Source organism: Denticeps clupeoides, unplaced genomic scaffold (assembly GCF_900700375.1).
Source record: "Denticeps clupeoides unplaced genomic scaffold, fDenClu1.1, whole genome shotgun sequence".
Lineage (NCBI taxonomy): Eukaryota > Metazoa > Chordata > Actinopteri > Clupeiformes > Denticipitidae > Denticeps > Denticeps clupeoides.
The window spans coordinates 65630-84113 of record NW_021629689.1 but is presented as its reverse complement, the minus strand read 5'-3'; the positions used below and the strand labels follow the sequence as shown (position 1 = coordinate 84113).

The window sequence follows — 18484 nt, the reverse complement described above, 5'->3', positions numbered from 1 at the left end:
ACCTAGGCTTGAAAACATATCACAGAGTGAAAATACCTCTTAACTTACTTTAGAAAAAAACTAACAAAGCGATGCAAAAAAACTTCATTTTAAAAAGTTTTTCAACAGTTAAAGCTTACAGCACCTGGCATTCCCAGGAGGTCTCCCATCCAAGTACTAACCAGGCCCAAGCCTTCTTAGCTTCCGAGATCAGACGAGACCGGGCGTTCTTGGGCTGGTATGGCCGTAAGCAATCTCTGCTTGAAAATCTTGGACTTTAAACAACCTAGGCTTGAAAACATATCACAGAGTGAAAATACCTCTTAACTTACTTTAGAAAAAACTAACAAAGCGATGCAAAAAAACTTCATTTTAAAAAGTTTTTCAACAGTTAAAGCTTACAGCACCTGGCATTCCCAGGAGGTCTCCCATCCAAGTACTAACCAGGCCCAAGCCTTCTTAGCTTCCGAGATCAGACGAGACCGGGCGTTCTTGGGCTGGTATGGCCGTAAGCAATCTCTGCTTGAAAATCTTGGACTTTAAACAACCTAGGCTTGAAAACATATCACAGAGTGAAAATACCTCTTAACTTACTTTAGAAAAAAACTAACAAAGCGATGCAAAAAAACTTCATTTTAAAAAGTTTTTCAACAGTTAAAGCTTACAGCACCTGGCATTCCCAGGAGGTCTCCCATCCAAGTACTAACCAGGCCCAAGCCTTCTTAGCTTCCGAGATCAGACGAGACCGGGCGTTCTTGGGCTGGTATGGCCGTAAGCAATCTCTGCTTGAAAATCTTGGACTTTAAACAACCTAGGCTTGAAAACATATCACAGAGTGAAAATACCTCTTAACTTACTTTAGAAAAAAACTAACAAAGCGATGCAAAAAAACTTCATTTTAAAAAGTTTTTCAACAGTTAAAGCTTACAGCACCTGGTATTCCCAGGAGGTCTCCCATCCAAGTACTAACCAGGCCCAAGCCTTCTTAGCTTCCGAGATCAGACGAGACCGGGCGTTCTTGGGCTGGTATGGCCGTAAGCAATCTCTGCTTGAAAATCTTGGACTTTAAACAACCTAGGCTTGAAAACATATCACAGAGTGAAAATACCTCTTAACTTACTTTAGAAAAAAACTAACAAAGCGATGCAAAAAAACTTCATTTTAAAAAGTTTTTCAACAGTTAAAGCTTACAGCACCTGGTATTCCCAGGAGGTCTCCCATCCAAGTACTAACCAGGCCCAAGCCTTCTTAGCTTCCGAGATCAGACGAGACCGGGCGTTCTTGGGCTGGTATGGCCGTAAGCAATCTCTGCTTGAAAATCTTGGACTTTAAACAACCTAGGCTTGAAAACATATCACAGAGTGAAAATACCTCTTAACTTACTTTAGAAAAAAACTAACAAAGCGATGCAAAAAAACTTCATTTTAAAAAGTTTTTCAACAGTTAAAGCTTACAGCACCTGGTATTCCCAGGAGGTCTCCCATCCAAGTACTAACCAGGCCCAAGCCTTCTTAGCTTCCGAGATCAGACGAGACCGGGCGTTCTTGGGCTGGTATGGCCGTAAGCAATCTCTGCTTGAAAATCTTGGACTTTAAACAACCTAGGCTTGAAAACATATCACAGAGTGAAAATACCTCTTAACTTACTTTAGAAAAAAACTAACAAAGCGATGCAAAAAAACTTCATTTTAAAAAGTTTTTCAACAGTTAAAGCTTACAGCACCTGGTATTCCCAGGAGGTCTCCCATCCAAGTACTAACCAGGCCCAAGCCTTCTTAGCTTCCGAGATCAGACGAGACCGGGCGTTCTTGGGCTGGTATGGCCGTAAGCAATCTCTGCTTGAAAATCTTGGACTTTAAACAACCTAGGCTTGAAAACATATCACAGAGTGAAAATACCTCTTAACTTACTTTAGAAAAAAACTAACAAAGCGATGCAAAAAAACTTCATTTTAAAAAGTTTTTCAACAGTTAAAGCTTACAGCACCTGGCATTCCCAGGAGGTCTCCCATCCAAGTACTAACCAGGCCCAAGCCTTCTTAGCTTCCGAGATCAGACGAGACCGGGCGTTCTTGGGCTGGTATGGCCGTAAGCAATCTCTGCTTGAAAATCTTGGACTTTAAACAACCTAGGCTTGAAAACATATCACAGAGTGAAAATACCTCTTAACTTACTTTAGAAAAAAACTAACAAAGCGATGCAAAAAAACTTCATTTTAAAAAGTTTTTCAACAGTTAAAGCTTACAGCACCTGGCATTCCCAGGAGGTCTCCCATCCAAGTACTAACCAGGCCCAAGCCTTCTTAGCTTCCGAGATCAGACGAGACCGGGCGTTCTTGGGCTGGTATGGCCGTAAGCAATCTCTGCTTGAAAATCTTGGACTTTAAACAACCTAGGCTTGAAAACATATCACAGAGTGAAAATACCTCTTAACTTACTTTAGAAAAAAACTAACAAAGCGATGCAAAAAAACTTCATTTTAAAAAGTTTTTCAACAGTTAAAGCTTACAGCACCTGGTATTCCCAGGAGGTCTCCCATCCAAGTACTAACCAGGCCCAAGCCTTCTTAGCTTCCGAGATCAGACGAGACCGGGCGTTCTTGGGCTGGTATGGCCGTAAGCAATCTCTGCTTGAAAATCTTGGACTTTAAACAACCTAGGCTTGAAAACATATCACAGAGTGAAAATACCTCTTAACTTACTTTAGAAAAAAACTAACAAAGCGATGCAAAAAAACTTCATTTTAAAAAGTTTTTCAACAGTTAAAGCTTACAGCACCTGGCATTCCCAGGAGGTCTCCCATCCAAGTACTAACCAGGCCCAAGCCTTCTTAGCTTCCGAGATCAGACGAGACCGGGCGTTCTTGGGCTGGTATGGCCGTAAGCAATCTCTGCTTGAAAATCTTGGACTTTAAACAACCTAGGCTTGAAAACATATCACAGAGTGAAAATACCTCTTAACTTACTTTAGAAAAAAACTAACAAAGCGATGCAAAAAAACTTCATTTTAAAAAGTTTTTCAACAGTTAAAGCTTACAGCACCTGGCATTCCCAGGAGGTCTCCCATCCAAGTACTAACCAGGCCCAAGCCTTCTTAGCTTCCGAGATCAGACGAGACCGGGCGTTCTTGGGCTGGTATGGCCGTAAGCAATCTCTGCTTGAAAATCTTGGACTTTAAACAACCTAGGCTTGAAAACATATCACAGAGTGAAAATACCTCTTAACTTACTTTAGAAAAAAACTAACAAAGCGATGCAAAAAAACTTCATTTTAAAAAGTTTTTCAACAGTTAAAGCTTACAGCACCTGGCATTCCCAGGAGGTCTCCCATCCAAGTACTAACCAGGCCCAAGCCTTCTTAGCTTCCGAGATCAGACGAGACCGGGCGTTCTTGGGCTGGTATGGCCGTAAGCAATCTCTGCTTGAAAATCTTGGACTTTAAACAACCTAGGCTTGAAAACATATCACAGAGTGAAAATACCTCTTAACTTACTTTAGAAAAAAACTAACAAAGCGATGCAAAAAAACTTCATTTTAAAAAGTTTTTCAACAGTTAAAGCTTACAGCACCTGGTATTCCCAGGAGGTCTCCCATCCAAGTACTAACCAGGCCCAAGCCTTCTTAGCTTCCGAGATCAGACGAGACCGGGCGTTCTTGGGCTGGTATGGCCGTAAGCAATCTCTGCTTGAAAATCTTGGACTTTAAACAACCTAGGCTTGAAAACATATCACAGAGTGAAAATACCTCTTAACTTACTTTAGAAAAAAACTAACAAAGCGATGCAAAAAAACTTCATTTTAAAAAGTTTTTCAACAGTTAAAGCTTACAGCACCTGGTATTCCCAGGAGGTCTCCCATCCAAGTACTAACCAGGCCCAAGCCTTCTTAGCTTCCGAGATCAGACGAGACCGGGCGTTCTTGGGCTGGTATGGCCGTAAGCAATCTCTGCTTGAAAATCTTGGACTTTAAACAACCTAGGCTTGAAAACATATCACAGAGTGAAAATACCTCTTAACTTACTTTAGAAAAAAACTAACAAAGCGATGCAAAAAAACTTCATTTTAAAAAGTTTTTCAACAGTTAAAGCTTACAGCACCTGGTATTCCCAGGAGGTCTCCCATCCAAGTACTAACCAGGCCCAAGCCTTCTTAGCTTCCGAGATCAGACGAGACCGGGCGTTCTTGGGCTGGTATGGCCGTAAGCAATCTCTGCTTGAAAATCTTGGACTTTAAACAACCTAGGCTTGAAAACATATCACAGAGTGAAAATACCTCTTAACTTACTTTAGAAAAAAACTAACAAAGCGATGCAAAAAAACTTCATTTTAAAAAGTTTTCAACAGTTAAAGCTTACAGCACCTGGTATTCCCAGGAGGTCTCCCATCCAAGTACTAACCAGGCCCAAGCCTTCTTAGCTTCCGAGATCAGACGAGACCGGGCGTTCTTGGGCTGGTATGGCCGTAAGCAATCTCTGCTTGAAAATCTTGGACTTTAAACAACCTAGGCTTGAAAACATATCACAGAGTGAAAATACCTCTTAACTTACTTTAGAAAAAAACTAACAAAGCGATGCAAAAAAACTTCATTTTAAAAAGTTTTTCAACAGTTAAAGCTTACAGCACCTGGCATTCCCAGGAGGTCTCCCATCCAAGTACTAACCAGGCCCAAGCCTTCTTAGCTTCCGAGATCAGACGAGACCGGGCGTTCTTGGGCTGGTATGGCCGTAAGCAATCTCTGCTTGAAAATCTTGGACTTTAAACAACCTAGGCTTGAAAACATATCACAGAGTGAAAATACCTCTTAACTTACTTTAGAAAAAAACTAACAAAGCGATGCAAAAAAACTTCATTTTAAAAAGTTTTTCAACAGTTAAAGCTTACAGCACCTGGCATTCCCAGGAGGTCTCCCATCCAAGTACTAACCAGGCCCAAGCCTTCTTAGCTTCCGAGATCAGACGAGACCGGGCGTTCTTGGGCTGGTATGGCCGTAAGCAATCTCTGCTTGAAAATCTTGGACTTTAAACAACCTAGGCTTGAAAACATATCACAGAGTGAAAATACCTCTTAACTTACTTTAGAAAAAAACTAACAAAGCGATGCAAAAAAACTTCATTTTAAAAAGTTTTTCAACAGTTAAAGCTTACAGCACCTGGTATTCCCAGGAGGTCTCCCATCCAAGTACTAACCAGGCCCAAGCCTTCTTAGCTTCCGAGATCAGACGAGACCGGGCGTTCTTGGGCTGGTATGGCCGTAAGCAATCTCTGCTTGAAAATCTTGGACTTTAAACAACCTAGGCTTGAAAACATATCACAGAGTGAAAATACCTCTTAACTTACTTTAGAAAAAAACTAACAAAGCGATGCAAAAAAACTTCATTTTAAAAAGTTTTTCAACAGTTAAAGCTTACAGCACCTGGCATTCCCAGGAGGTCTCCCATCCAAGTACTAACCAGGCCCAAGCCTTCTTAGCTTCCGAGATCAGACGAGACCGGGCGTTCTTGGGCTGGTATGGCCGTAAGCAATCTCTGCTTGAAAATCTTGGACTTTAAACAACCTAGGCTTGAAAACATATCACAGAGTGAAAATACCTCTTAACTTACTTTAGAAAAAAACTAACAAAGCGATGCAAAAAAACTTCATTTTAAAAAGTTTTTCAACAGTTAAAGCTTACAGCACCTGGCATTCCCAGGAGGTCTCCCATCCAAGTACTAACCAGGCCCAAGCCTTCTTAGCTTCCGAGATCAGACGAGACCGGGCGTTCTTGGGCTGGTATGGCCGTAAGCAATCTCTGCTTGAAAATCTTGGACTTTAAACAACCTAGGCTTGAAAACATATCACAGAGTGAAAATACCTCTTAACTTACTTTAGAAAAAAACTAACAAAGCGATGCAAAAAAACTTCATTTTAAAAAGTTTTTCAACAGTTAAAGCTTACAGCACCTGGCATTCCCAGGAGGTCTCCCATCCAAGTACTAACCAGGCCCAAGCCTTCTTAGCTTCCGAGATCAGACGAGACCGGGCGTTCTTGGGCTGGTATGGCCGTAAGCAATCTCTGCTTGAAAATCTTGGACTTTAAACAACCTAGGCTTGAAAACATATCACAGAGTGAAAATACCTCTTAACTTACTTTAGAAAAAAACTAACAAAGCGATGCAAAAAAACTTCATTTTAAAAAGTTTTTCAACAGTTAAAGCTTACAGCACCTGGCATTCCCAGGAGGTCTCCCATCCAAGTACTAACCAGGCCCAAGCCTTCTTAGCTTCCGAGATCAGACGAGACCGGGCGTTCTTGGGCTGGTATGGCCGTAAGCAATCTCTGCTTGAAAATCTTGGACTTTAAACAACCTAGGCTTGAAAACATATCACAGAGTGAAAATACCTCTTAACTTACTTTAGAAAAAAACTAACAAAGCGATGCAAAAAAACTTCATTTTAAAAAGTTTTTCAACAGTTAAAGCTTACAGCACCTGGCATTCCCAGGAGGTCTCCCATCCAAGTACTAACCAGGCCCAAGCCTTCTTAGCTTCCGAGATCAGACGAGACCGGGCGTTCTTGGGCTGGTATGGCCGTAAGCAATCTCTGCTTGAAAATCTTGGACTTTAAACAACCTAGGCTTGAAAACATATCACAGAGTGAAAATACCTCTTAACTTACTTTAGAAAAAAACTAACAAAGCGATGCAAAAAAACTTCATTTTAAAAAGTTTTTCAACAGTTAAAGCTTACAGCACCTGGCATTCCCAGGAGGTCTCCCATCCAAGTACTAACCAGGCCCAAGCCTTCTTAGCTTCCGAGATCAGACGAGACCGGGCGTTCTTGGGCTGGTATGGCCGTAAGCAATCTCTGCTTGAAAATCTTGGACTTTAAACAACCTAGGCTTGAAAACATATCACAGAGTGAAAATACCTCTTAACTTACTTTAGAAAAAAACTAACAAAGCGATGCAAAAAAACTTCATTTTAAAAAGTTTTTCAACAGTTAAAGCTTACAGCACCTGGCATTCCCAGGAGGTCTCCCATCCAAGTACTAACCAGGCCCAAGCCTTCTTAGCTTCCGAGATCAGACGAGACCGGGCGTTCTTGGGCTGGTATGGCCGTAAGCAATCTCTGCTTGAAAATCTTGGACTTTAAACAACCTAGGCTTGAAAACATATCACAGAGTGAAAATACCTCTTAACTTACTTTAGAAAAAAACTAACAAAGCGATGCAAAAAAACTTCATTTTAAAAAGTTTTTCAACAGTTAAAGCTTACAGCACCTGGCATTCCCAGGAGGTCTCCCATCCAAGTACTAACCAGGCCCAAGCCTTCTTAGCTTCCGAGATCAGACGAGACCGGGCGTTCTTGGGCTGGTATGGCCGTAAGCAATCTCTGCTTGAAAATCTTGGACTTTAAACAACCTAGGCTTGAAAACATATCACAGAGTGAAAATACCTCTTAACTTACTTTAGAAAAAAACTAACAAAGCGATGCAAAAAAACTTCATTTTAAAAAGTTTTTCAACAGTTAAAGCTTACAGCACCTGGCATTCCCAGGAGGTCTCCCATCCAAGTACTAACCAGGCCCAAGCCTTCTTAGCTTCCGAGATCAGACGAGACCGGGCGTTCTTGGGCTGGTATGGCCGTAAGCAATCTCTGCTTGAAAATCTTGGACTTTAAACAACCTAGGCTTGAAAACATATCACAGAGTGAAAATACCTCTTAACTTACTTTAGAAAAAAACTAACAAAGCGATGCAAAAAAACTTCATTTTAAAAAGTTTTTCAACAGTTAAAGCTTACAGCACCTGGCATTCCCAGGAGGTCTCCCATCCAAGTACTAACCAGGCCCAAGCCTTCTTAGCTTCCGAGATCAGACGAGACCGGGCGTTCTTGGGCTGGTATGGCCGTAAGCAATCTCTGCTTGAAAATCTTGGACTTTAAACAACCTAGGCTTGAAAACATATCACAGAGTGAAAATACCTCTTAACTTACTTTAGAAAAAAACTAACAAAGCGATGCAAAAAAACTTCATTTTAAAAAGTTTTTCAACAGTTAAAGCTTACAGCACCTGGCATTCCCAGGAGGTCTCCCATCCAAGTACTAACCAGGCCCAAGCCTTCTTAGCTTCCGAGATCAGACGAGACCGGGCGTTCTTGGGCTGGTATGGCCGTAAGCAATCTCTGCTTGAAAATCTTGGACTTTAAACAACCTAGGCTTGAAAACATATCACAGAGTGAAAATACCTCTTAACTTACTTTAGAAAAAAACTAACAAAGCGATGCAAAAAAACTTCATTTTAAAAAGTTTTTCAACAGTTAAAGCTTACAGCACCTGGCATTCCCAGGAGGTCTCCCATCCAAGTACTAACCAGGCCCAAGCCTTCTTAGCTTCCGAGATCAGACGAGACCGGGCGTTCTTGGGCTGGTATGGCCGTAAGCAATCTCTGCTTGAAAATCTTGGACTTTAAACAACCTAGGCTTGAAAACATATCACAGAGTGAAAATACCTCTTAACTTACTTTAGAAAAAAACTAACAAAGCGATGCAAAAAAACTTCATTTTAAAAAGTTTTTCAACAGTTAAAGCTTACAGCACCTGGCATTCCCAGGAGGTCTCCCATCCAAGTACTAACCAGGCCCAAGCCTTCTTAGCTTCCGAGATCAGACGAGACCGGGCGTTCTTGGGCTGGTATGGCCGTAAGCAATCTCTGCTTGAAAATCTTGGACTTTAAACAACCTAGGCTTGAAAACATATCACAGAGTGAAAATACCTCTTAACTTACTTTAGAAAAAAACTAACAAAGCGATGCAAAAAAACTTCATTTTAAAAAGTTTTTCAACAGTTAAAGCTTACAGCACCTGGCATTCCCAGGAGGTCTCCCATCCAAGTACTAACCAGGCCCAAGCCTTCTTAGCTTCCGAGATCAGACGAGACCGGGCGTTCTTGGGCTGGTATGGCCGTAAGCAATCTCTGCTTGAAAATCTTGGACTTTAAACAACCTAGGCTTGAAAACATATCACAGAGTGAAAATACCTCTTAACTTACTTTAGAAAAAAACTAACAAAGCGATGCAAAAAAACTTCATTTTAAAAAGTTTTTCAACAGTTAAAGCTTACAGCACCTGGCATTCCCAGGAGGTCTCCCATCCAAGTACTAACCAGGCCCAAGCCTTCTTAGCTTCCGAGATCAGACGAGACCGGGCGTTCTTGGGCTGGTATGGCCGTAAGCAATCTCTGCTTGAAAATCTTGGACTTTAAACAACCTAGGCTTGAAAACATATCACAGAGTGAAAATACCTCTTAACTTACTTTAGAAAAAAACTAACAAAGCGATGCAAAAAAACTTCATTTTAAAAAGTTTTTCAACAGTTAAAGCTTACAGCACCTGGCATTCCCAGGAGGTCTCCCATCCAAGTACTAACCAGGCCCAAGCCTTCTTAGCTTCCGAGATCAGACGAGACCGGGCGTTCTTGGGCTGGTATGGCCGTAAGCAATCTCTGCTTGAAAATCTTGGACTTTAAACAACCTAGGCTTGAAAACATATCACAGAGTGAAAATACCTCTTAACTTACTTTAGAAAAAAACTAACAAAGCGATGCAAAAAAACTTCATTTTAAAAAGTTTTTCAACAGTTAAAGCTTACAGCACCTGGCATTCCCAGGAGGTCTCCCATCCAAGTACTAACCAGGCCCAAGCCTTCTTAGCTTCCGAGATCAGACGAGACCGGGCGTTCTTGGGCTGGTATGGCCGTAAGCAATCTCTGCTTGAAAATCTTGGACTTTAAACAACCTAGGCTTGAAAACATATCACAGAGTGAAAATACCTCTTAACTTACTTTAGAAAAAAACTAACAAAGCGATGCAAAAAAACTTCATTTTAAAAAGTTTTTCAACAGTTAAAGCTTACAGCACCTGGCATTCCCAGGAGGTCTCCCATCCAAGTACTAACCAGGCCCAAGCCTTCTTAGCTTCCGAGATCAGACGAGACCGGGCGTTCTTGGGCTGGTATGGCCGTAAGCAATCTCTGCTTGAAAATCTTGGACTTTAAACAACCTAGGCTTGAAAACATATCACAGAGTGAAAATACCTCTTAACTTACTTTAGAAAAAAACTAACAAAGCGATGCAAAAAAACTTCATTTTAAAAAGTTTTTCAACAGTTAAAGCTTACAGCACCTGGCATTCCCAGGAGGTCTCCCATCCAAGTACTAACCAGGCCCAAGCCTTCTTAGCTTCCGAGATCAGACGAGACCGGGCGTTCTTGGGCTGGTATGGCCGTAAGCAATCTCTGCTTGAAAATCTTGGACTTTAAACAACCTAGGCTTGAAAACATATCACAGAGTGAAAATACCTCTTAACTTACTTTAGAAAAAAACTAACAAAGCGATGCAAAAAAACTTCATTTTAAAAAGTTTTTCAACAGTTAAAGCTTACAGCACCTGGCATTCCCAGGAGGTCTCCCATCCAAGTACTAACCAGGCCCAAGCCTTCTTAGCTTCCGAGATCAGACGAGACCGGGCGTTCTTGGGCTGGTATGGCCGTAAGCAATCTCTGCTTGAAAATCTTGGACTTTAAACAACCTAGGCTTGAAAACATATCACAGAGTGAAAATACCTCTTAACTTACTTTAGAAAAAAACTAACAAAGCGATGCAAAAAAACTTCATTTTAAAAAGTTTTTCAACAGTTAAAGCTTACAGCACCTGGCATTCCCAGGAGGTCTCCCATCCAAGTACTAACCAGGCCCAAGCCTTCTTAGCTTCCGAGATCAGACGAGACCGGGCGTTCTTGGGCTGGTATGGCCGTAAGCAATCTCTGCTTGAAAATCTTGGACTTTAAACAACCTAGGCTTGAAAACATATCACAGAGTGAAAATACCTCTTAACTTACTTTAGAAAAAAACTAACAAAGCGATGCAAAAAAACTTCATTTTAAAAAGTTTTTCAACAGTTAAAGCTTACAGCACCTGGCATTCCCAGGAGGTCTCCCATCCAAGTACTAACCAGGCCCAAGCCTTCTTAGCTTCCGAGATCAGACGAGACCGGGCGTTCTTGGGCTGGTATGGCCGTAAGCAATCTCTGCTTGAAAATCTTGGACTTTAAACAACCTAGGCTTGAAAACATATCACAGAGTGAAAATACCTCTTAACTTACTTTAGAAAAAACTAACAAAGCGATGCAAAAAAACTTCATTTTAAAAAGTTTTTCAACAGTTAAAGCTTACAGCACCTGGCATTCCCAGGAGGTCTCCCATCCAAGTACTAACCAGGCCCAAGCCTTCTTAGCTTCCGAGATCAGACGAGACCGGGCGTTCTTGGGCTGGTATGGCCGTAAGCAATCTCTGCTTGAAAATCTTGGACTTTAAACAACCTAGGCTTGAAAACATATCACAGAGTGAAAATACCTCTTAACTTACTTTAGAAAAAAACTAACAAAGCGATGCAAAAAAACTTCATTTTAAAAAGTTTTTCAACAGTTAAAGCTTACAGCACCTGGCATTCCCAGGAGGTCTCCCATCCAAGTACTAACCAGGCCCAAGCCTTCTTAGCTTCCGAGATCAGACGAGACCGGGCGTTCTTGGGCTGGTATGGCCGTAAGCAATCTCTGCTTGAAAATCTTGGACTTTAAACAACCTAGGCTTGAAAACATATCACAGAGTGAAAATACCTCTTAACTTACTTTAGAAAAAAACTAACAAAGCGATGCAAAAAAACTTCATTTTAAAAAGTTTTTCAACAGTTAAAGCTTACAGCACCTGGCATTCCCAGGAGGTCTCCCATCCAAGTACTAACCAGGCCCAAGCCTTCTTAGCTTCCGAGATCAGACGAGACCGGGCGTTCTTGGGCTGGTATGGCCGTAAGCAATCTCTGCTTGAAAATCTTGGACTTTAAACAACCTAGGCTTGAAAACATATCACAGAGTGAAAATACCTCTTAACTTACTTTAGAAAAAAACTAACAAAGCGATGCAAAAAAACTTCATTTTAAAAAGTTTTTCAACAGTTAAAGCTTACAGCACCTGGCATTCCCAGGAGGTCTCCCATCCAAGTACTAACCAGGCCCAAGCCTTCTTAGCTTCCGAGATCAGACGAGACCGGGCGTTCTTGGGCTGGTATGGCCGTAAGCAATCTCTGCTTGAAAATCTTGGACTTTAAACAACCTAGGCTTGAAAACATATCACAGAGTGAAAATACCTCTTAACTTACTTTAGAAAAAAACTAACAAAGCGATGCAAAAAAACTTCATTTTAAAAAGTTTTTCAACAGTTAAAGCTTACAGCACCTGGCATTCCCAGGAGGTCTCCCATCCAAGTACTAACCAGGCCCAAGCCTTCTTAGCTTCCGAGATCAGACGAGACCGGGCGTTCTTGGGCTGGTATGGCCGTAAGCAATCTCTGCTTGAAAATCTTGGACTTTAAACAACCTAGGCTTGAAAACATATCACAGAGTGAAAATACCTCTTAACTTACTTTAGAAAAAAACTAACAAAGCGATGCAAAAAAACTTCATTTTAAAAAGTTTTTCAACAGTTAAAGCTTACAGCACCTGGCATTCCCAGGAGGTCTCCCATCCAAGTACTAACCAGGCCCAAGCCTTCTTAGCTTCCGAGATCAGACGAGACCGGGCGTTCTTGGGCTGGTATGGCCGTAAGCAATCTCTGCTTGAAAATCTTGGACTTTAAACAACCTAGGCTTGAAAACATATCACAGAGTGAAAATACCTCTTAACTTACTTTAGAAAAAAACTAACAAAGCGATGCAAAAAAACTTCATTTTAAAAAGTTTTTCAACAGTTAAAGCTTACAGCACCTGGCATTCCCAGGAGGTCTCCCATCCAAGTACTAACCAGGCCCAAGCCTTCTTAGCTTCCGAGATCAGACGAGACCGGGCGTTCTTGGGCTGGTATGGCCGTAAGCAATCTCTGCTTGAAAATCTTGGACTTTAAACAACCTAGGCTTGAAAACATATCACAGAGTGAAAATACCTCTTAACTTACTTTAGAAAAAAACTAACAAAGCGATGCAAAAAAACTTCATTTTAAAAAGTTTTTCAACAGTTAAAGCTTACAGCACCTGGCATTCCCAGGAGGTCTCCCATCCAAGTACTAACCAGGCCCAAGCCTTCTTAGCTTCCGAGATCAGACGAGACCGGGCGTTCTTGGGCTGGTATGGCCGTAAGCAATCTCTGCTTGAAAATCTTGGACTTTAAACAACCTAGGCTTGAAAACATATCACAGAGTGAAAATACCTCTTAACTTACTTTAGAAAAAAACTAACAAAGCGATGCAAAAAAACTTCATTTTAAACAGCTTTAACTGTTTTTCAACAGTTAAAGCTTACAGCACCTGGCATTCCCAGGAGGTCTCCCATCCAAGCACTAACCAGGCCCAAGCATTCTTAGCTTCCAAGATCAGACGAGATCGGGCGTTCTTGGGCTGCTATGGCCATAAGCAATCTCTGCTTGAAAATCTTGGACTTTAAACAACCTAGGCTTGAAAACATATCACAGAGTGAAAATACCTCTTAACTTACTTTAGAAAAAAACTAACAAAGCAATGCAAAAAAACTTCATTTAAAAAGTTTTTCAACAGTTAAAGCTTACAGCACCTGGCATTCCCAGGAGGTCTCCCATCCAAGTACTAACCAGGCCCAAGCCTTCTTAGCTTCCGAGATCAGACGAGACCAGGCGTTCTTGGGCTGGTATGGCCGTAAGCAATCTTTGCTTGAAAATCTTGGACTTTAACAACTTAGGCTTGAAAACATATCACAGAGTGAAAATACCTCTTAACTTACTTTAGAACAAAAAACTAACAAAGCGATGCAAAAAAACTTCATTTTAAACAGCCTTAACTGTTTTTCAACAGTTAAAGCTTACAGCACCTGGCATTCCCAGGAGGTCTCCCATCCAAGTACTAACCAGGCCCAAGCCTTCTTAGCTTCCGAGATCAGACGAGATCGGGCGTTCTTGGGCTGCTATGGCCGTAAGCAATCTCTGCTTGAAAATCCTTCGACTTTAAACAACCTAGGCTTGAAAACATATCACAGAGTGAAAATACCTCTTAACTTACTTTAGAAAAAAACTAACAAAGCGATGCAAAAAAACTTAATTTTAAAAAGTTTTTAAACAGTTAAAGCTTACAGCACGTGGCATTCCCAGGAGGTCTCCCATCCAAGTACTAACCAGGCCCAAGCCTTCTTAGCTTCCGAGATCAGACGAGATCGGGCGTTCTTGGGCTGCTATGGCCGTAAGCAATCTCTGCTTGAAAATCTTGGACTTTAAACAACCTAGGCTTGAAAACATATCACAGAGTGAAAATACCTCTTAACTTACTTTAGAAAAAAACTAACAAAGAGATGCAAGAAAAAAAATCATTTTAAAAAGTTTTTAAACAGTTCAAATTGGATCCCTATTGTTAACACCCACGGCATCTGCAAAAAGCCTTGGAGTTTGGATAGATAACAAACTGAGTTTGAACCATCATGTTGCTGCGATCTCCAGATCCTGCAGGTTCACTCTCTACAACATTCGCAAGATTCGGCCTTTTCTCTCACAACAGGCTACGCAGCTCCTCGTCCAGGCAATGGTCATCTCCAAACTCGACTACTGTAACTCTCTCCTGGCTGGAGCCTCTGCAGTCACCATAAAACCACTCCAGATGATCCCAAATATGGCAGCCCGTCTCATTTTCAATCAGCCAAAATACACCCATGTTACACCTCTTCTTACCTCCCTCCACTGGCTCCCGGTAGCTGCTCGCATTGAGTTCAAATCCTTGATGCTTGCCTACAGGGCTGTTAATGGAACTGCGCCCTCCTACATCAACACACTACTACCTAGATACACTCCTGCACGCTCTCTCAGATCGGCAAACGAATGGAGACTAAAAATTCCTTCTTCACGGGGTCTCCGATTCCAATCATGTCTGTTCTCCGTTGTTGTCCCTGGCTGGTGGAACAACCTGCCCTCCTCCACACGACTAGCCGAGACTATCACCACTTTTAAGAAGAAGGTGAAAACCCTCTTATTCCAAAAATATTACAGACAAATTTAACACATACACATGCATACACATTGAACAAACAAATACAAAATGTATAAATACATTATAATTTTTCTTAGTCTAGCACCCAACACTCTCCGAGCATGCTCTTTAATGACAAGTCTAAGCCTTATCAGGGCTCTTAGTTTGTATACTCGATATTCTATAGAAATCGAACGAGAATTGCTGGTGTCTTCCCATTGTAAGTCGCTTTGAATAAAAGCGTCTGCCAAATAAAGTAAAGTAAAGTAAAGTAAAGCTTACAGCACCTAGGATTTCCAGGAGGTCTCATCCAAGTACTAACCAGGCCCAAGCCTTCTTAGCTTCCGAGATCAGACAAGACCGGGCGTTCTTGGGCTGGTATGGCCGTAAGCAATCTCTGATTGAAAATCTTGGACTTTAAACAACCTAGGCTTGAAAACATATCACAGAGTGAAAATACCTCTTAACTTACTTTAGAAAAAACTAACAAAGCGATGCAAAAAAACTTCATTTTAAAAAGTTTTTCAATAGTTAAAGCTTAAAGCACCTGGCATTCCCAGATGGTCTCCCATTCAAGTACTAACCAGGCCCAAGCCTTCTTAGCTTCCGAGATCAGACAAGACCGGGCGTTCATGGGCTGGTATGGCCGTAAACAATCGCTGCTTGAAAATCTTGGACTTTAAACATCTTAAGCTTGAAAACATATCACAGAGTGAAAATACATCTTAACTTACTTTAGAAAAAAACTAACAAAGCGATGCAAAAAAACTTCATTTTAAAAAGTTTTTCAACAGTTAATGCTTACAGCACCTGGTATTCCCAGGAGGTCTCTGTTAGGTTTATCTGTCAGTATAACATTTACTAAACAAAGAGAAGAAAGACACAAAGCATTTGAGTCCGTTTTACTTGCAAGGAGAGCGAATGGAAGTCACGCCTTACAACAGGATTCCAAAAGCTCTGGCGTCTTTCATCGCATCTCCTTCTATTATTTGGTAGGTTCATTAGGGTTCACATAAAATCACACCATATTAGTTAATAATTGTGTATTACACGTAGTCTTATGAATTGATCTTTGGTCGAGTCATGGTGATATGGTGACATGTTCATCTTCGTCTGTAGATTCTTCAGGTGATTGGACTCTGGTTCATCATGGTCTGCTTGTTGTTGGTCCTCAGGTCGCGGTCATGCAGTCCTGCAAACTTAAAACCTTTGCTCTGAGATTTGCTAATGATTAAGAGTTGTCAGTAATATTCCAAGGATTAATACATATTCGTGCTTAAAGGATATGAATAAAAGAAGTAATTACATGATAACATATATACAGTTTTTTTGCATCGCTTTGTTAGTTTTTTTCTAAAGTAAGTTAAGAGGTATTTTCACTCTGTGATATGTTTTCAAGCCTAGGTTGTTTAAAGTCCAAGATTTTTAAGCAGACATTGCTTACGGCCATAACAGCCCAAGAACGCCCGGTCTCGTCTGATCTCGGAAGCTTAGAAGGCTTGGGCCTGGTTAGTACTTGGATGGGAGACCTCCTGGTAATGCCAGGTGCCGTAAGCTTTAATTGTTGAAAAACTTTTTAAAATGAAGTTTTTTTGCATCGCTTTGTTAGTTTTTTTCTAAAGTGAGTTAAGAGGTATTTTCACTCTGTGATATGTTTTCAAGCCTAGGTTGTTTAAAGTCCAAGATTTTTAAGCAGACATTGCTTACGGCCATAACAGCCCAAGAACGCCTGGTCTCGTCTGATCTAGGAAGCTAAGAAGGCTTGGGCCTGGTTAGTACTTGGATGGGAGACCTCCTGGGAATACCAGGTGCTGTAAGCTTTAACTGTTGAAAAACTTTTTAAAATGAAGTTTTTTTGCATCGCTTTGTTAGTTTTTTCTAAAGTAAGTTAAGAGGTATTTTCACTCTGTGATATGTTTTCAAGCCTAGGTTGTTTAAAGTCCAAGATTTTCAAGCAGAGATTGCTTACGGCCATACCAGCCCAAGAACGCCCGGTCTCGTCTGATCTCGGAAGCTAAGAAGGCTTGGGCCTGGTTAGTACTTGGATGGGAGACCTCCTGGGAATACCAGGTGCTGTAAGCTTTAACTGTTGAAAAACTTTTTAAAATGAAGTTTTTTTGCATCGCTTTGTTAGTTTTTTTCTAAAGTAAGTTAAGAGGTATTTTCACTCTGTGATATGTTTTCAAGCCTAGGTTGTTTAAAGTCCAAGATTTTCAAGCAGAGATTGCTTACGGCCATACCAGCCCAAGAACGCCCGGTCTCGTCTGATCTCGGAAGCTAAGAAGGCTTGGGCCTGGTTAGTACTTGGATGGGAGACCTCCTGGGAATACCAGGTGCTGTAAGCTTTAACTGTTGAAAAACTTTTTAAAATGAAGTTTTTTTGCATCGCTTTGTTAGTTTTTTTCTAAAGTAAGTTAAGAGGTATTTTCACTCTGTGATATGTTTTCAAGCCTAGGTTGTTTAAAGTCCAAGATTTTCAAGCAGAGATTGCTTACGGCCATACCAGCCCAAGAACGCCCGGTCTCGTCTGATCTCGGAAGCTAAGAAGGCTTGGGCCTGGTTAGTACTTGGATGGGAGACCTCCTGGGAATACCAGGTGCTGTAAGCTTTAACTGTTGAAAAACTTTTTAAAATGAAGTTTTTTTGCATCGCTTTGTTAGTTTTTTTCTAAAGTAAGTTAAGAGGTATTTTCACTCTGTGATATGTTTTCAAGCCTAGGTTGTTTAAAGTCCAAGATTTTCAAGCAGAGATTGCTTACGGCCATACCAGCCCAAGAACGCCCGGTCTCGTCTGATCTCGGAAGCTAAGAAGGCTTGGGCCTGGTTAGTACTTGGATGGGAGACCTCCTGGGAATACCAGGTGCTGTAAGCTTTAACTGTTGAAAAACTTTTTAAAATGAAGTTTTTTTGCATCGCTTTGTTAGTTTTTTTCTAAAGTAAGTTAAGAGGTATTTTCACTCTGTGATATGTTTTCAAGCCTAGGTTGTTTAAAGTCCAAGATTTTCAAGCAGAGATTGCTTACGGCCATACCAGCCCAAGAACGCCCGGTCTCGTCTGATCTCGGAAGCTAAGAAGGCTTGGGCCTGGTTAGTACTTGGATGGGAGACCTCCTGGGAATACCAGGTGCTGTAAGCTTTAACTGTTGAAAAACTTTTTAAAATGAAGTTTTTTTGCATCGCTTTGTTAGTTTTTTTCTAAAGTAAGTTAAGAGGTATTTTCACTCTGTGATATGTTTTCAAGCCTAGGTTGTTTAAAGTCCAAGATTTTCAAGCAGAGATTGCTTACGGCCATACCAGCCCAAGAACGCCCGGTCTCGTCTGATCTCGGAAGCTAAGAAGGCTTGGGCCTGGTTAGTACTTGGATGGGAGACCTCCTGGGAATACCAGGTGCTGTAAGCTTTAACTGTTGAAAAACTTTTTAAAATGAAGTTTTTTTGCATCGCTTTGTTAGTTTTTTTCTAAAGTAAGTTAAGAGGTATTTTCACTCTGTGATATGTTTTCAAGCCTAGGTTGTTTAAAGTCCAAGATT

General features: G+C 41.1%; 59 non-coding genes and 5 pseudogenes across 59 annotated transcripts; 8 read left to right on the top strand and 56 right to left on the bottom strand.

Moving 5' to 3' along the window:
• Positions 1–112: 112 nt before the first annotated feature.
• LOC114771539 (5S ribosomal RNA) lies at positions 113–231 on the bottom strand. Its single transcript, XR_003743763.1, has one exon. It is a non-coding gene; the product is annotated as a 5S ribosomal RNA (ribosomal RNA).
• Positions 232–374: 143 nt separating this feature from the next.
• LOC114771538 (5S ribosomal RNA) lies at positions 375–493 on the bottom strand. The gene has a single exon (XR_003743762.1). It is a non-coding gene; the product is annotated as a 5S ribosomal RNA (ribosomal RNA).
• Positions 494–637: 144 nt separating this feature from the next.
• LOC114771537 (5S ribosomal RNA) lies at positions 638–756 on the bottom strand. The gene has a single exon (XR_003743761.1). It is a non-coding gene; the product is annotated as a 5S ribosomal RNA (ribosomal RNA).
• A 144-nt stretch (positions 757–900) lies between these two features.
• LOC114771364 (5S ribosomal RNA) lies at positions 901–1019 on the bottom strand. The gene has a single exon (XR_003743594.1). It is a non-coding gene; the product is annotated as a 5S ribosomal RNA (ribosomal RNA).
• Positions 1020–1163: 144 nt separating this feature from the next.
• Positions 1164–1282, bottom strand: LOC114771363 (5S ribosomal RNA). Its single transcript, XR_003743593.1, has one exon. It is a non-coding gene; the product is annotated as a 5S ribosomal RNA (ribosomal RNA).
• A 144-nt stretch (positions 1283–1426) lies between these two features.
• Positions 1427–1545, bottom strand: LOC114771362 (5S ribosomal RNA). The gene has a single exon (XR_003743592.1). It is a non-coding gene; the product is annotated as a 5S ribosomal RNA (ribosomal RNA).
• Positions 1546–1689: 144 nt separating this feature from the next.
• Positions 1690–1808, bottom strand: LOC114771360 (5S ribosomal RNA). Its single transcript, XR_003743590.1, has one exon. It is a non-coding gene; the product is annotated as a 5S ribosomal RNA (ribosomal RNA).
• Positions 1809–1952: 144 nt separating this feature from the next.
• Positions 1953–2071, bottom strand: LOC114771536 (5S ribosomal RNA). The gene has a single exon (XR_003743760.1). It is a non-coding gene; the product is annotated as a 5S ribosomal RNA (ribosomal RNA).
• Positions 2072–2215: 144 nt separating this feature from the next.
• Positions 2216–2334, bottom strand: LOC114771534 (5S ribosomal RNA). The gene has a single exon (XR_003743758.1). It is a non-coding gene; the product is annotated as a 5S ribosomal RNA (ribosomal RNA).
• Positions 2335–2478: 144 nt separating this feature from the next.
• LOC114771359 (5S ribosomal RNA) lies at positions 2479–2597 on the bottom strand. The gene has a single exon (XR_003743589.1). It is a non-coding gene; the product is annotated as a 5S ribosomal RNA (ribosomal RNA).
• A 144-nt stretch (positions 2598–2741) lies between these two features.
• On the bottom strand, positions 2742–2860 carry LOC114771533 (5S ribosomal RNA). The gene has a single exon (XR_003743757.1). It is a non-coding gene; the product is annotated as a 5S ribosomal RNA (ribosomal RNA).
• Positions 2861–3004: 144 nt separating this feature from the next.
• Positions 3005–3123, bottom strand: LOC114771532 (5S ribosomal RNA). Its single transcript, XR_003743756.1, has one exon. It is a non-coding gene; the product is annotated as a 5S ribosomal RNA (ribosomal RNA).
• A 144-nt stretch (positions 3124–3267) lies between these two features.
• LOC114771531 (5S ribosomal RNA) lies at positions 3268–3386 on the bottom strand. The gene has a single exon (XR_003743755.1). It is a non-coding gene; the product is annotated as a 5S ribosomal RNA (ribosomal RNA).
• A 144-nt stretch (positions 3387–3530) lies between these two features.
• Positions 3531–3649, bottom strand: LOC114771358 (5S ribosomal RNA). The gene has a single exon (XR_003743588.1). It is a non-coding gene; the product is annotated as a 5S ribosomal RNA (ribosomal RNA).
• A 144-nt stretch (positions 3650–3793) lies between these two features.
• Positions 3794–3912, bottom strand: LOC114771357 (5S ribosomal RNA). The gene has a single exon (XR_003743587.1). It is a non-coding gene; the product is annotated as a 5S ribosomal RNA (ribosomal RNA).
• A 144-nt stretch (positions 3913–4056) lies between these two features.
• LOC114771356 (5S ribosomal RNA) lies at positions 4057–4175 on the bottom strand. Its single transcript, XR_003743586.1, has one exon. It is a non-coding gene; the product is annotated as a 5S ribosomal RNA (ribosomal RNA).
• Positions 4176–4318: 143 nt separating this feature from the next.
• Positions 4319–4437, bottom strand: LOC114771355 (5S ribosomal RNA). Its single transcript, XR_003743585.1, has one exon. It is a non-coding gene; the product is annotated as a 5S ribosomal RNA (ribosomal RNA).
• Positions 4438–4581: 144 nt separating this feature from the next.
• LOC114771530 (5S ribosomal RNA) lies at positions 4582–4700 on the bottom strand. The gene has a single exon (XR_003743754.1). It is a non-coding gene; the product is annotated as a 5S ribosomal RNA (ribosomal RNA).
• A 144-nt stretch (positions 4701–4844) lies between these two features.
• LOC114771529 (5S ribosomal RNA) lies at positions 4845–4963 on the bottom strand. The gene has a single exon (XR_003743753.1). It is a non-coding gene; the product is annotated as a 5S ribosomal RNA (ribosomal RNA).
• Positions 4964–5107: 144 nt separating this feature from the next.
• On the bottom strand, positions 5108–5226 carry LOC114771354 (5S ribosomal RNA). Its single transcript, XR_003743584.1, has one exon. It is a non-coding gene; the product is annotated as a 5S ribosomal RNA (ribosomal RNA).
• Positions 5227–5370: 144 nt separating this feature from the next.
• Positions 5371–5489, bottom strand: LOC114771528 (5S ribosomal RNA). Its single transcript, XR_003743752.1, has one exon. It is a non-coding gene; the product is annotated as a 5S ribosomal RNA (ribosomal RNA).
• A 144-nt stretch (positions 5490–5633) lies between these two features.
• LOC114771527 (5S ribosomal RNA) lies at positions 5634–5752 on the bottom strand. The gene has a single exon (XR_003743751.1). It is a non-coding gene; the product is annotated as a 5S ribosomal RNA (ribosomal RNA).
• A 144-nt stretch (positions 5753–5896) lies between these two features.
• Positions 5897–6015, bottom strand: LOC114771526 (5S ribosomal RNA). Its single transcript, XR_003743750.1, has one exon. It is a non-coding gene; the product is annotated as a 5S ribosomal RNA (ribosomal RNA).
• A 144-nt stretch (positions 6016–6159) lies between these two features.
• LOC114771525 (5S ribosomal RNA) lies at positions 6160–6278 on the bottom strand. The gene has a single exon (XR_003743749.1). It is a non-coding gene; the product is annotated as a 5S ribosomal RNA (ribosomal RNA).
• A 144-nt stretch (positions 6279–6422) lies between these two features.
• Positions 6423–6541, bottom strand: LOC114771522 (5S ribosomal RNA). The gene has a single exon (XR_003743747.1). It is a non-coding gene; the product is annotated as a 5S ribosomal RNA (ribosomal RNA).
• A 144-nt stretch (positions 6542–6685) lies between these two features.
• LOC114771521 (5S ribosomal RNA) lies at positions 6686–6804 on the bottom strand. Its single transcript, XR_003743746.1, has one exon. It is a non-coding gene; the product is annotated as a 5S ribosomal RNA (ribosomal RNA).
• Positions 6805–6948: 144 nt separating this feature from the next.
• On the bottom strand, positions 6949–7067 carry LOC114771520 (5S ribosomal RNA). The gene has a single exon (XR_003743745.1). It is a non-coding gene; the product is annotated as a 5S ribosomal RNA (ribosomal RNA).
• Positions 7068–7211: 144 nt separating this feature from the next.
• On the bottom strand, positions 7212–7330 carry LOC114771519 (5S ribosomal RNA). Its single transcript, XR_003743744.1, has one exon. It is a non-coding gene; the product is annotated as a 5S ribosomal RNA (ribosomal RNA).
• A 144-nt stretch (positions 7331–7474) lies between these two features.
• LOC114771518 (5S ribosomal RNA) lies at positions 7475–7593 on the bottom strand. The gene has a single exon (XR_003743743.1). It is a non-coding gene; the product is annotated as a 5S ribosomal RNA (ribosomal RNA).
• A 144-nt stretch (positions 7594–7737) lies between these two features.
• Positions 7738–7856, bottom strand: LOC114771517 (5S ribosomal RNA). Its single transcript, XR_003743742.1, has one exon. It is a non-coding gene; the product is annotated as a 5S ribosomal RNA (ribosomal RNA).
• A 144-nt stretch (positions 7857–8000) lies between these two features.
• LOC114771516 (5S ribosomal RNA) lies at positions 8001–8119 on the bottom strand. The gene has a single exon (XR_003743741.1). It is a non-coding gene; the product is annotated as a 5S ribosomal RNA (ribosomal RNA).
• A 144-nt stretch (positions 8120–8263) lies between these two features.
• On the bottom strand, positions 8264–8382 carry LOC114771515 (5S ribosomal RNA). The gene has a single exon (XR_003743740.1). It is a non-coding gene; the product is annotated as a 5S ribosomal RNA (ribosomal RNA).
• A 144-nt stretch (positions 8383–8526) lies between these two features.
• Positions 8527–8645, bottom strand: LOC114771514 (5S ribosomal RNA). The gene has a single exon (XR_003743739.1). It is a non-coding gene; the product is annotated as a 5S ribosomal RNA (ribosomal RNA).
• Positions 8646–8789: 144 nt separating this feature from the next.
• LOC114771513 (5S ribosomal RNA) lies at positions 8790–8908 on the bottom strand. The gene has a single exon (XR_003743738.1). It is a non-coding gene; the product is annotated as a 5S ribosomal RNA (ribosomal RNA).
• Positions 8909–9052: 144 nt separating this feature from the next.
• LOC114771511 (5S ribosomal RNA) lies at positions 9053–9171 on the bottom strand. The gene has a single exon (XR_003743736.1). It is a non-coding gene; the product is annotated as a 5S ribosomal RNA (ribosomal RNA).
• Positions 9172–9315: 144 nt separating this feature from the next.
• On the bottom strand, positions 9316–9434 carry LOC114771510 (5S ribosomal RNA). Its single transcript, XR_003743735.1, has one exon. It is a non-coding gene; the product is annotated as a 5S ribosomal RNA (ribosomal RNA).
• A 144-nt stretch (positions 9435–9578) lies between these two features.
• On the bottom strand, positions 9579–9697 carry LOC114771509 (5S ribosomal RNA). The gene has a single exon (XR_003743734.1). It is a non-coding gene; the product is annotated as a 5S ribosomal RNA (ribosomal RNA).
• Positions 9698–9841: 144 nt separating this feature from the next.
• LOC114771507 (5S ribosomal RNA) lies at positions 9842–9960 on the bottom strand. Its single transcript, XR_003743733.1, has one exon. It is a non-coding gene; the product is annotated as a 5S ribosomal RNA (ribosomal RNA).
• A 144-nt stretch (positions 9961–10104) lies between these two features.
• LOC114771506 (5S ribosomal RNA) lies at positions 10105–10223 on the bottom strand. Its single transcript, XR_003743732.1, has one exon. It is a non-coding gene; the product is annotated as a 5S ribosomal RNA (ribosomal RNA).
• Positions 10224–10367: 144 nt separating this feature from the next.
• LOC114771505 (5S ribosomal RNA) lies at positions 10368–10486 on the bottom strand. The gene has a single exon (XR_003743731.1). It is a non-coding gene; the product is annotated as a 5S ribosomal RNA (ribosomal RNA).
• A 144-nt stretch (positions 10487–10630) lies between these two features.
• Positions 10631–10749, bottom strand: LOC114771504 (5S ribosomal RNA). The gene has a single exon (XR_003743730.1). It is a non-coding gene; the product is annotated as a 5S ribosomal RNA (ribosomal RNA).
• A 144-nt stretch (positions 10750–10893) lies between these two features.
• Positions 10894–11012, bottom strand: LOC114771503 (5S ribosomal RNA). The gene has a single exon (XR_003743729.1). It is a non-coding gene; the product is annotated as a 5S ribosomal RNA (ribosomal RNA).
• Positions 11013–11155: 143 nt separating this feature from the next.
• LOC114771502 (5S ribosomal RNA) lies at positions 11156–11274 on the bottom strand. The gene has a single exon (XR_003743728.1). It is a non-coding gene; the product is annotated as a 5S ribosomal RNA (ribosomal RNA).
• A 144-nt stretch (positions 11275–11418) lies between these two features.
• LOC114771501 (5S ribosomal RNA) lies at positions 11419–11537 on the bottom strand. Its single transcript, XR_003743727.1, has one exon. It is a non-coding gene; the product is annotated as a 5S ribosomal RNA (ribosomal RNA).
• A 144-nt stretch (positions 11538–11681) lies between these two features.
• On the bottom strand, positions 11682–11800 carry LOC114771499 (5S ribosomal RNA). Its single transcript, XR_003743725.1, has one exon. It is a non-coding gene; the product is annotated as a 5S ribosomal RNA (ribosomal RNA).
• Positions 11801–11944: 144 nt separating this feature from the next.
• Positions 11945–12063, bottom strand: LOC114771498 (5S ribosomal RNA). The gene has a single exon (XR_003743724.1). It is a non-coding gene; the product is annotated as a 5S ribosomal RNA (ribosomal RNA).
• Positions 12064–12207: 144 nt separating this feature from the next.
• Positions 12208–12326, bottom strand: LOC114771497 (5S ribosomal RNA). The gene has a single exon (XR_003743723.1). It is a non-coding gene; the product is annotated as a 5S ribosomal RNA (ribosomal RNA).
• A 144-nt stretch (positions 12327–12470) lies between these two features.
• On the bottom strand, positions 12471–12589 carry LOC114771496 (5S ribosomal RNA). The gene has a single exon (XR_003743722.1). It is a non-coding gene; the product is annotated as a 5S ribosomal RNA (ribosomal RNA).
• Positions 12590–12733: 144 nt separating this feature from the next.
• LOC114771495 (5S ribosomal RNA) lies at positions 12734–12852 on the bottom strand. Its single transcript, XR_003743721.1, has one exon. It is a non-coding gene; the product is annotated as a 5S ribosomal RNA (ribosomal RNA).
• A 144-nt stretch (positions 12853–12996) lies between these two features.
• On the bottom strand, positions 12997–13115 carry LOC114771494 (5S ribosomal RNA). Its single transcript, XR_003743720.1, has one exon. It is a non-coding gene; the product is annotated as a 5S ribosomal RNA (ribosomal RNA).
• A 153-nt stretch (positions 13116–13268) lies between these two features.
• On the bottom strand, positions 13269–13387 carry LOC114771655 (uncharacterized; annotated as a pseudogene).
• A 143-nt stretch (positions 13388–13530) lies between these two features.
• Positions 13531–13649, bottom strand: LOC114771568 (5S ribosomal RNA). Its single transcript, XR_003743790.1, has one exon. It is a non-coding gene; the product is annotated as a 5S ribosomal RNA (ribosomal RNA).
• A 154-nt stretch (positions 13650–13803) lies between these two features.
• Positions 13804–13922, bottom strand: LOC114771565 (5S ribosomal RNA). The gene has a single exon (XR_003743788.1). It is a non-coding gene; the product is annotated as a 5S ribosomal RNA (ribosomal RNA).
• A 145-nt stretch (positions 13923–14067) lies between these two features.
• LOC114771609 (5S ribosomal RNA) lies at positions 14068–14186 on the bottom strand. The gene has a single exon (XR_003743832.1). It is a non-coding gene; the product is annotated as a 5S ribosomal RNA (ribosomal RNA).
• Positions 14187–15232: 1046 nt separating this feature from the next.
• Positions 15233–15349, bottom strand: LOC114771669 (uncharacterized; annotated as a pseudogene).
• Positions 15350–15492: 143 nt separating this feature from the next.
• On the bottom strand, positions 15493–15611 carry LOC114771650 (uncharacterized; annotated as a pseudogene).
• Positions 15612–16395: 784 nt separating this feature from the next.
• On the top strand, positions 16396–16514 carry LOC114771653 (uncharacterized; annotated as a pseudogene).
• Positions 16515–16658: 144 nt separating this feature from the next.
• Positions 16659–16777, top strand: LOC114771640 (uncharacterized; annotated as a pseudogene).
• Positions 16778–16920: 143 nt separating this feature from the next.
• LOC114771353 (5S ribosomal RNA) lies at positions 16921–17039 on the top strand. Its single transcript, XR_003743583.1, has one exon. It is a non-coding gene; the product is annotated as a 5S ribosomal RNA (ribosomal RNA).
• Positions 17040–17183: 144 nt separating this feature from the next.
• Positions 17184–17302, top strand: LOC114771352 (5S ribosomal RNA). The gene has a single exon (XR_003743582.1). It is a non-coding gene; the product is annotated as a 5S ribosomal RNA (ribosomal RNA).
• Positions 17303–17446: 144 nt separating this feature from the next.
• Positions 17447–17565, top strand: LOC114771351 (5S ribosomal RNA). Its single transcript, XR_003743581.1, has one exon. It is a non-coding gene; the product is annotated as a 5S ribosomal RNA (ribosomal RNA).
• Positions 17566–17709: 144 nt separating this feature from the next.
• Positions 17710–17828, top strand: LOC114771349 (5S ribosomal RNA). The gene has a single exon (XR_003743579.1). It is a non-coding gene; the product is annotated as a 5S ribosomal RNA (ribosomal RNA).
• Positions 17829–17972: 144 nt separating this feature from the next.
• Positions 17973–18091, top strand: LOC114771348 (5S ribosomal RNA). Its single transcript, XR_003743578.1, has one exon. It is a non-coding gene; the product is annotated as a 5S ribosomal RNA (ribosomal RNA).
• Positions 18092–18235: 144 nt separating this feature from the next.
• On the top strand, positions 18236–18354 carry LOC114771347 (5S ribosomal RNA). The gene has a single exon (XR_003743577.1). It is a non-coding gene; the product is annotated as a 5S ribosomal RNA (ribosomal RNA).
• The last annotated feature ends 130 nt before the right edge of the window (positions 18355–18484 follow it).